This window comes from Canis lupus, chromosome 32 (assembly GCF_048164855.1).
Source record: "Canis lupus baileyi chromosome 32, mCanLup2.hap1, whole genome shotgun sequence".
Lineage (NCBI taxonomy): Eukaryota > Metazoa > Chordata > Mammalia > Carnivora > Canidae > Canis > Canis lupus.
In genome coordinates, this window is record NC_132869.1 from 33096348 (window position 1) to 33107686 (window position 11339).

At 42.1% G+C, this 11339-nt stretch overlaps 1 non-coding gene and 1 pseudogene across 1 annotated transcript; one reads left to right on the forward strand and one right to left on the reverse strand.

Moving 5' to 3' along the window:
* The first annotated feature begins 1904 nt into the window (after window positions 1-1904).
* Window positions 1905-2020, forward strand: LOC140623378 (U5 spliceosomal RNA). Its single transcript, XR_012023002.1, has one exon. It is a non-coding gene; the product is annotated as a U5 spliceosomal RNA (small nuclear RNA).
* A 7870-nt stretch (window positions 2021-9890) lies between these two features.
* On the reverse strand, window positions 9891-10331 carry LOC140622846 (prefoldin subunit 5-like; annotated as a pseudogene).
* Window positions 10332-11339: the final 1008 nt, after the last annotated feature.

The following is an 11339-nucleotide window of genomic DNA, read 5'->3' on the forward strand; positions in this document are numbered from 1 at the left end:
TATCCAGTAAAGCTGTTTTAAAATTGTATTGGAGTTTTTCAAATATGAAATGTAAGGAGCACCTGGGTAGCTCAGGGGTTGAGTATCTGCCTTTGGCTCAGGGCCTGATCCCAGATCGAGTTCCACATCAGGCTCCCTGCTCAGTGGAGAGCTTGCTTCTCCCTCTGCCTATGTCTCTGCCTCGGTCTCTGTGTCTCTCATGAATAAATAAAAATTTTTTTAAATATACATTTTAAATAAAATAGATGTCACATATGATTGACTTGTTACAAGCCAAGGAACCAGCAAAGTGGGAGGGAAAGTGCCAATTTAAAGAAGGCATCAGGGGATCCCTGGGTGGCTCAGTGGTTTAGCACCTGCCTTCCACCCAGGGCATGACCCTGGAGTCCCAAGATCAAGCCCCACTTTGGTCCTCCTGAATGGAGCCTGCTTCTCCCTCTGCCAGTGTCTCTGCCTCTCTGTGTGTCTCTCATGAATAAATAAATAAAATCTTTAAAAAATAAATAAAGAAAGAAGGTGTCAAAGTTGGGAAGGAAAATGTGTATACAATTAGCCAGAAACAACAACAACAAAAAGGACAACAATGTCCTTTCTCAAGGTTGTTCAGTTACCACAATAGTTAGGGAACCTGTGCAGGCAGGTCGGATCCAGTAACTGAGCACCACAGAGGAGAGAATAGCACATTTTAAAAGCATACTATAAGGGTGGGATGCCTGGCTGGCTCAATCCAACAAGCACCTGACTCTTGATCTTGGGATCATAAGTTCAAGGCACACACTGGATTTAGAGATTACTTTAAATCATGAATAAATAAACTTAAAAAAAAAAAATTAAGAGCCTGTTAAGGTGTCCTGCTAAGGACACCCGGAATCAGAAACTGGAGCAGTAGACTTCATTTTCTAAAGCAGCACCAGGTGGGGCAGGAAACCCGAAGCCAAAAGCAAGCAGGCTCCAATTTTAAACAGGACACTGTCAAGAATTCTTCTGAAAAATGCAGAATGTTGAAGACTGTATACCCTGAAGGTGCACAGTTAAAACAAGGGCAAACAAACAAACACCCCTGCACCTACCATGCAGCTTAAGACAAATACAACCCTTGTGTGCTCCTCCCAGCCGTGCCTCTCACTCCCCACCGAGGGAAGGACCTGAATTCTGTATCGATCACTCATTTGCTAATTTTTCTCTTTTTCTATTTAATGGCAAAGTCTTTACTCAACAGAAATCAAACTCTTGAATTCTGTATCGATCACTCATTTGCTAATTTTCTCTTTTTCTATTTAATGACAAAGTCTTTACTCAACAGAAATCAAACTCAGGCATGCACATATATAAAACATAGAACCAAAACAACAACAACAACAAAAAAAACATAGAACCATTGGCAGCCCCGGTGACTCAGCAGTTTAGCGCCGCCTTCAACCCAGGGAGTGACCCTGGGGTCCCGAGATCGAGTCCCACGTCGGGCTCCCTGCAAGGAGCCTGCTTCTCTCTCTCTCTGCCTGTGTCTCTGCCTCTCTCTCTCTCTCTCTCTCTGTGACTATCATAAATAAATTAAAAAATTAAAAAAAAAAGATAAGTCTCTTATCAATAGGGCGTTTAGATCCCAAGTCAGCCAAACCTCCGTCTCGCCCCCTACTGGTGACGCCGAGGTACAGCGTGGATATTAACCTAGTTTCCTAAGCGGAAGAGCGGGTATTTGCATACCCACAGTGCACTGCACACGGTACAAGTTTAAAACAAGAACATTTTTAAAAATTCTTCTACTTACATATCTTACAGTTAGATCTCTGCTTATAGAATAACCTGGAAATTTTTATTCAGGCACGAAGTCTTGCATGAATTAGACACCATCAGCGTACTAGGGGTACTTTTTACCTGAGGTGGGAGTTAGACCTTCACTACGCATACTCTGGTTTCTCTTCAGATCGTATAAATCTTTCGCCTTTTACTAAAGATTTCCGTGGAGAGGAACAACTCTGAGTCTTAAACCAATTTTTTGAGGCCTTGTGTCAGCAAGGCTACATGATGTCTCAAAAAAAAGATAATTGTAAGCTGTTTTGAAATGTTTCCTGCAGGGGGCTTAGAATTCAATTGCTAATAGGAAGCAAGGTTTTTTTTTTTTTTTATTCATTTTTTTTGGCATGGATTTTGAGAACCGGCATGTTATTTCGCTGTATTTATATTCGTTTATGTTGTAATTTTACGTTTAAAGGGTTCTTTTTGCTTGAAGTTATGGGAGTTTAAATAGTTCGAATTTTCTGTGTGTTGATAGCTCTTTTTTTGCTTCTGGTTCTGTGGTCAAGTACAAATAAGGGGATTTAAAAGGTTTTTGTTTTTTCTTTTTACATTTATTTTTTTGTTTTATTTAAAATTGTATTTAAATTATATTTAAAATTTTAATAATTTTTTTTAAAGATTTTATTTATTCATGAGAATACACAGAGAGGAGAGAGAGAGAGAGGCAGAGACACAGGCAGAGGGAGAAGCAGGCTCCCTGCGGGGAACCCGATGTGGGACTCGATCCCAGGACCCTGGGATCATGACCTGAGCAGAAGGCAGATAGATGCTCAACCACTGAACCACCCAGGCACCCACATTTATTTTTTTTTAATAATAAATTTTTTTTTATTGGTGTTCAATTTGCCAACATACAGAATAACAACACCCAGTGCTCATCCTGTCAAGTGCCCCCCTCAGTGCCCGTCACCCAGTCACCCCCACCCCCCAGGTTTTTGTTTTTAAAGATCTTGTTTATTCATGAGACGCAGAGAAACAGGCAGAGGCTCCCCGGAGGGGGCCCGAAGTGGGACTCGATCCCCCCGACTGGGATCTCGCCCTGAGCCAAAAGCTCAACCGCTGAACCACCCAGGTGTCCCTTAAAGGTATTCTTTTTTTAATTGTTTTTTTTTTTTTTTGAGTTAAAAAATTTAATTTAGTTAGCACATTCTGTATTATTAATTTCAGGGGTAAAGTTTAGTGATCCGCCAGTTGCATATGACACCCAGTGTTCCTTAAATCAAGTGCCCTGCGTCCCCCAATTACCCCATCCCCTCCACCTACCCCTCCTCCAGCAACCTTGTTTCCTATAGTTAAGAGTCTCTCTTTTTTTTTTTTTTTAAGTTAAGAGTCTCTTATGATTTGCCTGTTTTTGTCTTTGTTTTTCCTTCCTTTCCCCTGTTTCGTTTCTTAAATTCCACACAGGTGTGGAATCTCTCTCTCTCTCTCTTTTTTTTTTAAGACTTTATTTATTCATGAGAGACACAGTGAATTAGGCAGAGGCTCCCCACAGGGAGCTGGATGATGTGGGACTGGATCCCAGGACCCCGAGATCATGACCTTAGCCAAAGGGAGATGCTCAACCGCTGTGTCCCTAGGAGTGAAATCATATGGTATCTGGTTTTGACTAGTTTCTCTTAGCTTAATGCCCTCTAGTTCCACCCACGTGCTTGCAAATGGCAAGATTTCATTCTGGATTTAAAGTGTTTTAAAAGCCAGTTAAGCAAGAAGGAGGAGGGCTTTCTGGCTTGCTTGCCAAGTAGAAGCAGAGGGATTTGAAGGTGGTTTTTTTTTTTTTTTTTGGATTTGAAGGTTTTTAAAAGCCGATTAAATACGAAGCAAAGCATCTGAGGTTGATTTTATTTAATTTAATCCAAGATCTCATTTCAATGTGATACCAGTATAGAAGATTAAAGGTGCTCTTCAATATTATTATTATTATTTTTTTTTTTGGTGCTAAACCTTCTAAATCTAGTATGTATCTTGCACTTTATATATTTTAATTGGGACTAGCTGCTCTGAGCTTTCAACCAGCACATGAAACTAATGACAGTATTAGGCACGGTCTTCTATTTTGTTGCAAGAACAGACCAGTTCTAGATCTTTCTCTCTTCATGGAGGTTTGGTTTCTTTCCCTAGATTTTAGTTATTAGAATCATGTTACTCACAGTGAGTGTGTGCAAGACTTTCTTTTCCTAAAGTGTGGAATGGAACCACTAGGTCAGGGCAAGTAAATGTAATAATTTCCATCAATGGCATTAGTGTTGGTCATCCATCAAGGCTTCTCCTTACTGGCTGTTGGTTTGCTGATTTTAATTTTCGCCCATTTGGGAGTCATGAAATGATATGACAGTGGTTTTATTTTATTTTTTTAAAAAGATTTTACTTATTTATTCATAGAGACAGAGAGAGAGAGGGGCAGAGGCACAGGCAGAGGGAGAAGCAGGCTCCACACAGGGAGCCTGATGTGGGACTCGATCCAGGGTCCCCAGGATCAAACCCTGGGCTGCAGGCGGCGCTAAACCACCGCACCACTGGGCTGCCCCTGACAGTGGTTTTAATGTACATTTCTCTAATTACTACTTGTATATATTGGTTGTATATATTTTCTTTCTTTTCTTTTTCTTTTCTTTTCTTTTCTTTTCTTTTCTTTTCTTTTCTTCTTTTCTTTCTAGATTTTGTTTATTTATTCATGAGAGACACAGAGAGAGGCAGAGACACAGGCAGAGGGAGAAGCAGGCTCCATGCAGGAAGCCCAACATGGGACTCGATCCCAGGACTTCAGGATCATGCCCTGGGCTGAAGGTAGGTGCTAAACCGCTGAGCCACCCAGGGATCCCCCGTTGTATATATTTTCAAACATTTTTTTGGCCATCATGGTTTATCTTCATTGAAATGCCCATACATGTCTTGCTCATTTTCCCCCTTATATTGTGAATCTTTGTGTTAGTTATTTTGGGAGTTTTTGTTTTGTTTTGTTTTGTTTTTTAACGCAAACTGTAGACTCTAGAGACTTCTTAAAAAGATGTATTTAGGGCAGCCACGGTGGCGCAGGTGTGATCCTGGAGTGTGATCCTGGAGTGCGATCCTGGGGAGTGATCCTGGAGACCTGGGATTGAGTCCCGCATCGGGCTCCCTGCATGGAGCCTGCTTCTGCCTGTGTCTTTGCCTCTCTCTCTCTCTCTCTCTCTCTCTCTCTGTGACTTTCATCAATAAATAAATAAAATCTTTAAAAAAATAAAATGTATTGGTAGTTATTCATAATATTCTCTATCATTTGGCTCTGTTATATCTGTAATATCCTTTTCTTCATTCCCAATATTGTTTATTTGTGCTTTTTCTTTTTTTGACCTTATAGATCTTGTCAGAAGTTGTCACTTTTATTAGTATTTTTTTTCCCAAAAAACCAAAGTTGGAGTTTGACTATCCTCTCTAGTGGATTTTTACTCCCCCTCCACCTTGCTATTTTCTGGCCATATATCTTCAATATACTCATGTGTAGTTTTTGGGTAGTTTTTCTTTTGTTTCAAGAGATTCTTTCATTCAACAAGGTGATTTTAAAATTCATTTTGGGGGTACTTGGGTGGCTCAGTTAAGTGACTCTTGATTTTGGCTCAGGTCATGATCTAGGGGTCGTGAGAGAAAGTCCTATGTCAGGCTCTGTGCTCAGCATGGAGTCTGCTTAAGGTTCTCTCTCCCTCACCCTCTGCCTTGCCCCCTGCTCACTTGTAGTTGCACATGCTCTCAAATAAATAAATAAACCTTTAAAAAATAATAACAATAAAAATTCATTTGGAAAAAAATGGTCTATCACAGTGATAGTTTGTTACTACACCTAGTTTCTCATGTTCCACTGGTATTCTTTATTTTTACGATTTTATTTATTTATTCATGAGGGACACACAGAGAGGCAGAGACTTAGGCAGAGGAGGAAGCAGGGTCCCTGTAGGGAGCCCCCACGTGGGACTTGATCCCAGGATTGTGGGATCATGACCTGAGCCAAAGAGAGATGCTCAACTACCGAGCCACCCAAGTGCCCCCCTAGATGTTCTTATTTTGCTTTTCCTACCAGACTAGAAGCTTCTAACAACCTCAGTCTCATCTTTTCTTGTATGCCCTGGACTGGGCCATGGAATAGTATGTGCAAGGAAGCAGCAGGAGGAAGACAGTCTCCCGTTAAGTGGTCTCAAGAGGAGCCAGTCCTCTCTGTGAGAAAATGGAAGTTTCTTCCTGCCTGCCTCACAGAGTGTTATGAGAAGCAGATGAGGGGATGGATACACAACGAAAATATTTTAAAGCGATATGCAAAATAAAGCATTGCTCTAATCTTTTAAAACCAGACAGTAATGCTGAGGCTTCCTGCAGGGCTCCTCCCTGTGACTTCAGGACAGATACAACCTTCTCCAGCAAGGCGGAGGCAGATGAGACGAGCATACACACACACCAGCATCTCCAAACTGGAGGCTTGAGGTAACTTGTGCCTTCCACACTGAAGAAACTCCATTGTCCAGCCAGTCCCTGCAACTAGAACTGTGATGCTGCTCTGGCCACACCATGTCACTGTGCAAACAGCACCTCAAGGATGCACCCCCCCCCACCCCCGGTTAGTTATGATACCTTACTTTGTTTTGTTTTTGTTTTTTGTTTTTTAAGATTTTATTTATTTATTCATGGGAGACAAAGAGGGAGGGAGCCAGAGAAATAGGCAGAGGGAGAAGCAGGCTCCCTGCAGGGAGCCGGATGTGGGACTTCATCCCAGGACCCCGGGACCACGCCTTGAGCCAAAGGCAGACACTCAACCACTGAGCCACCCAGGCATCCCGATACCTTACTTTGGGTCTTTGAAGAGTGAAGGGAGAGAAAGCAACTCCAGGAACTCACTTCTGTTTCCTCAGTGTCTGAATCAGCACCATTGTGGGGAAAGTGCCCTCACAGTCCAGAACTGCTGCCCCCAGCCCTCCCTGGGGTCCCACACCAGCAAGTGCTGGGTGCCTCTCCTTTCACAGGGCCCCCCACAAGATCCCTTTCCCATCCAACCTTTCTAAGGGCAGCACTGGAGGGTCTCCAGAACACATAGGAATTCAAATTACACTCCCTTTCCAAGACAGATGGGTTGCTATCTAGGGGAGCCCCTTCCCTGTCAATAAAGCAGACTCTTTGTTTCCTCAAGGGTATTTTACCTCCTGTGGTGACACAGGAGACTTTCTGATCCTTTCTCTCTCTCTCTTTAAAAATATATGTAGTCAGGAATTTATTAGGAGGTATTTATTTATTTGGGGCATTTGTTAAAAGTTCTTAAATTCCAGTTAGTTACGGCACCTGGCTCAATTGGTTAAGCATCTGACTCTTGGTTTTGGCTCAGATCATGATCTCAGGGTCCTGGGATCAAGCCCTGTGTCAAGGCTCCACACTCAGCAAGGAGTCTACTTGAGGATTCTCTCCCTCTCCCTCTTCCTCTGTCCCTCCACTTGTCCATTCTCTCTCTAAAATAATCTTAAAGGAAGCCTGGGTTGCTCAGTGGTTTAGCCTCTGCCTGCAGCTCAGGGCAAGATTCTGGGGTCCTGGGATCGAGTCCCTTGTCTGGGTCCCTGCGGGGAGCCTGCTTCTCCCTCTGCTTGTGTCTCTGCCTCTCTCTCTCTCTCTCTCTCTCTAGGTGTGTGTGTCTCTTATGAATAAATAAAATCTTTAAAAAGCAATCTTTAAAAAATTCCAATTAGCATACAGTGTAATATCAGTTTCAGCTGTACAAATAGTGATTCAACACTTCCATGATACATCACCTGGTGCTCATCAGAAGTGTACCCCTTAATCCCTCCCTATTACCTACTTAACCCATCCTTCCAGCCCTCCTCCCCTCCCCTCCCCTGGTAACCATCAGTACTCTATAGTTAAGAGTCTGTTTCTTGGTTTGCCTTTCTCTCATTTGCCCTCTTTTTTTCCCCCTTTGCTCATTTGTTTTGTTTCTTAAATTCCACATACGGTGGAATTTGTCTTTCTCTGACTTATTTCACTTAGCATAATACAATCTAGGTCCATCCATTTTGTTGCAAATGGCAAGATTTTATTCTTTTTTTTTAATGATTGAAAAATACTCGTGTGTGTACACCACATCTTCTTTATCCATTCATCTGTCCATGGACACAGGCTATTTCCATAATTTGGCTATTGCAAATAATGCTGCAGTAAACATGGGGGTGCATGTGTCCCTTTGAATCAGTATTTTTGGGTTCTTTGGGTATATACCTAGTATTGTGATTGCTGGATCATAGGTAGTTCCATTTTTAACTTTTTGAGGAACCTCCATTCCGTCTTCCACGGTGGCTGCACCAGTTTGCATTCCCACCAATAGTGCACGAGGGTTCTGCTTTCTCCACGTCCTCTGCAGCACCTGTTGTGTTTTGCGTTGCTGATTTTAGTCATTCTGACAGGTGTGAGATGATCTCTCATTGTAGTTTTGATTTTCACTTTCCTATTGATGACTGATGTTGAGCATTTTTTTATGTGTCTGTTGACCATCTGGATGTCTTTGGAGAAATATCTGTTGATTTCTTCTGCCCATTTTATAATTGGATTATTTGTTTTTTGGGTGTTTTTATTTTTTTAAGATCTTATTTATTTCAGAGAGTGAGAGCTCATGAGCAGGGGGAGGGGCAGAGGAAGAAGCAGACTCTCCCCTGAGCAGGGAGCAGGGAGCTCCATGTGGGGCTTGATCCTAGGACCCTGGGATCATGGCCTGAGCTGAAGGCAGCTGCTTAACCGACTGAGGCATGCAAGGTACTCTGGGTGTTGAGTTTTAGATGTCCTTTATGTATTCTGGATACTAAGCCTTTATCAGATATGTCATTTGCAAATATCTACTTCCATTCAGCAGATTGCCTTTAGTTTTGTTTGAGTGTTTCCTTTGCTGTGCAGAAGCTTTTTATTTTTATGTTTCCCAATGGATTATTTTTGCTTTTGTTTCCCTGGCCTCAGGAGACATATCTAGAAAAAAGTTGGTGCAGCTGATGTCAGAGAAATTACTGCCTGTGCTTTCTTCAAGGACCTTTATTTATCATTTCAAGTCTCACATTTAGGTCTTTAATCCATGTTGAGTTTAGTTTTGTGTATGGGGAAAGAGAATAGTCTAGTTTCATTCTTCTGCATGTGGCTGTCCAGTTTTCCCAGCACCATTTGTTGAAGGGACTGTTTTTTTCCCATTGGATATTCTTTCCTACTTTGCCAAAGCTTAATTGACCATATAATTGTGGGTTCATTTCTGGGTTTTCTATTCTGTTCCATGGATTTATGTGTCTATTTTTGTGCCAGTACCATACTGTTTTGATCGCTACAGCTTTGTAATATACTTGAAGTCTGAACTAGCTCTTGGCTTTGTGGCTTTGACAGGTCTGAACCTGTGATGCCTTCTGGCTTTGCTTTTCTTTTTCAGATTGCTTTGGCTATTCAGGGTCATTTGTGGTTCCAAACAAATTTAGGATTGTTCTAGTTTCATGGAACATGCTGTTGGTATTTTGATAGGGATTGAATGAAATGTATAGACTGCTTTGAATAGTATAGGCATTTTATTTTATTTTTTATTTTTATTTTTTTAAGATTTTATTTATTCATGATAGAGAAAGAGGCAAAAAAAAAAAAAAGAAAGAAAGAAAGAAAAAGAAAAAGAAAAAGAGAGAGGCAGAGACACAGGCAGAGGGAGAAGCAGGCTCCCTGCAGGGAGCCCGACGTGGGACTCGATCCTGGGTCTCCAGGATGGCACTCTGGGCCAAAGGCAGGCGCTAAACCAATGCGCCACCCAGGGATCCCAGTATAACCATTTTAATAATATTTATTTTTCCTATCCATGAGCATAGAATGTCTTTCCATTTCTTTGGGTCTTCAGATTCTTTCATCAGTGTTTCATAGTTTTCAGAGTACTGGTCTTTCACCTCTTTGGTTAGGTTTATTTCTAGTTTCATTTATTATTGTTGTTGTTGTTGCCATTTTGCCCAGCTTGCACACTTATTAGCATTAAACACTAGACCTTTCTCTTCCCTGATCCCAGGAAGCCACGCCCACAAAGTCCCAGGTTTCTGAAGCCCTGAAGCAGAGTCCCTCTGCCCAATTTCTGAAACAGGCTCTCAGGCCTTGGGAGTAGCCTGATTTGCTCGCAGTGCTGTGAGCTGCTGAATCTTCTGGCTCATGATCTCCACGACAGCCTGTTTCATGGCTTGCTTCTCCTACAGAGCTGGCTAGATTTTCTCCATTTGCTTGGTGAGGAAATCTGTCTTCCTCTCGAAAAAGTTCTTGGCATCCTCGGATATCTTTTCTACATAGTAGTCTATTCCCACAACAATGAGTACATGTTCCACATCATGTAGCTTCCCAGGGACATACAGAGAACCCGTCAGTGGGATGAGTAATTCTTTCCCCAGCACATTCGGACAGTTTCTGGCTTCCACATGGTCTGTACCCTTGACCTGAGCAATGGACATGGACAAGAACTAAACTTCCTGGCTCAGCTGGTTCTCGAGCATCTATAGCTTTGGCAAGTTCAGCTTCATCTTAACTAACTGCTCCATGTTGGGAAGGAGGACTATCTTATTATTGTAAGTGGGATTGGTTCCTTAATTTCTCTTTCTGCTGCTTCATTAGTAGTGTATAGAAATGCAACAGAGAGGCACCTGGGTGGTACAGTCAGTTGGGTATCTGACTCTTGGTTTCAGGTCAAGTCTAATCTCAGGGTCATGAGATCAAGTCCCATGTTGGGTCCTGCACTCAGCATGGAGTCTGCTTGAGTTTCTCTCTCCCTCTTCCTCTGCCCCTCCCACTGCCTGCTCTCCTTCTCTGAAATAAATATTTTTTAAAAAAGAAATACAGTAGATTTCTGTATAGCGATTTTGTATTCTGTGATTTTATTTTATTTTTAAATATTTTATTTATTTATTCATGAGAGACAGAGAGAGAGAGGCAGAGAGAGAAGCAGGCTCCTCAAAAGGAGTCCGATGTGGGACTCAATTCCGGGTCCTGGGATCACACCCTGAGCCAAAGGCACATGCTCAATCACTGAGCCACCCGGGCATCCCATGCAATTTTATTGAATTTGTTAATCAATTGTAGTGGGTTTTTTTTTGGTGGAGTCCTTCAGGTTTTCTACATGTAGTATCATGTCATATGTAAATAGTGAAAGTTTTACTTCTTCCTGCCAATTTGAATGTCTATTACTGCTTTTTGTTGTCTGATTGCTGTGGCTAGGACTTCTGGTACTCTGTTGAGTAAAAGTGGTGATAATGGACATCCCTGTCTTGTTCCTGACCATGGAGGAAAGCTCTCAGTTTTTCCCCATTTAGAATGATGTCAGCTGTGGCTTTTTCATATATGGCCTTTATTATGTTGAGGTATGTTCACTTCAAACCTACTTTTTTTTTTTTAATTTTTTAAATTTATTTATGATAGTCACAGAGAGAGAGAGAGGCGCAGAGACACAGGCAGAGGGAGAAGCAGGCTCCATACACCGGGAGCCCGATGTGGGATTCGATCCCGGGTCTCCAGGATCACGCCCTGGGCCAAAGGCAGGCGCCAAACCTCTG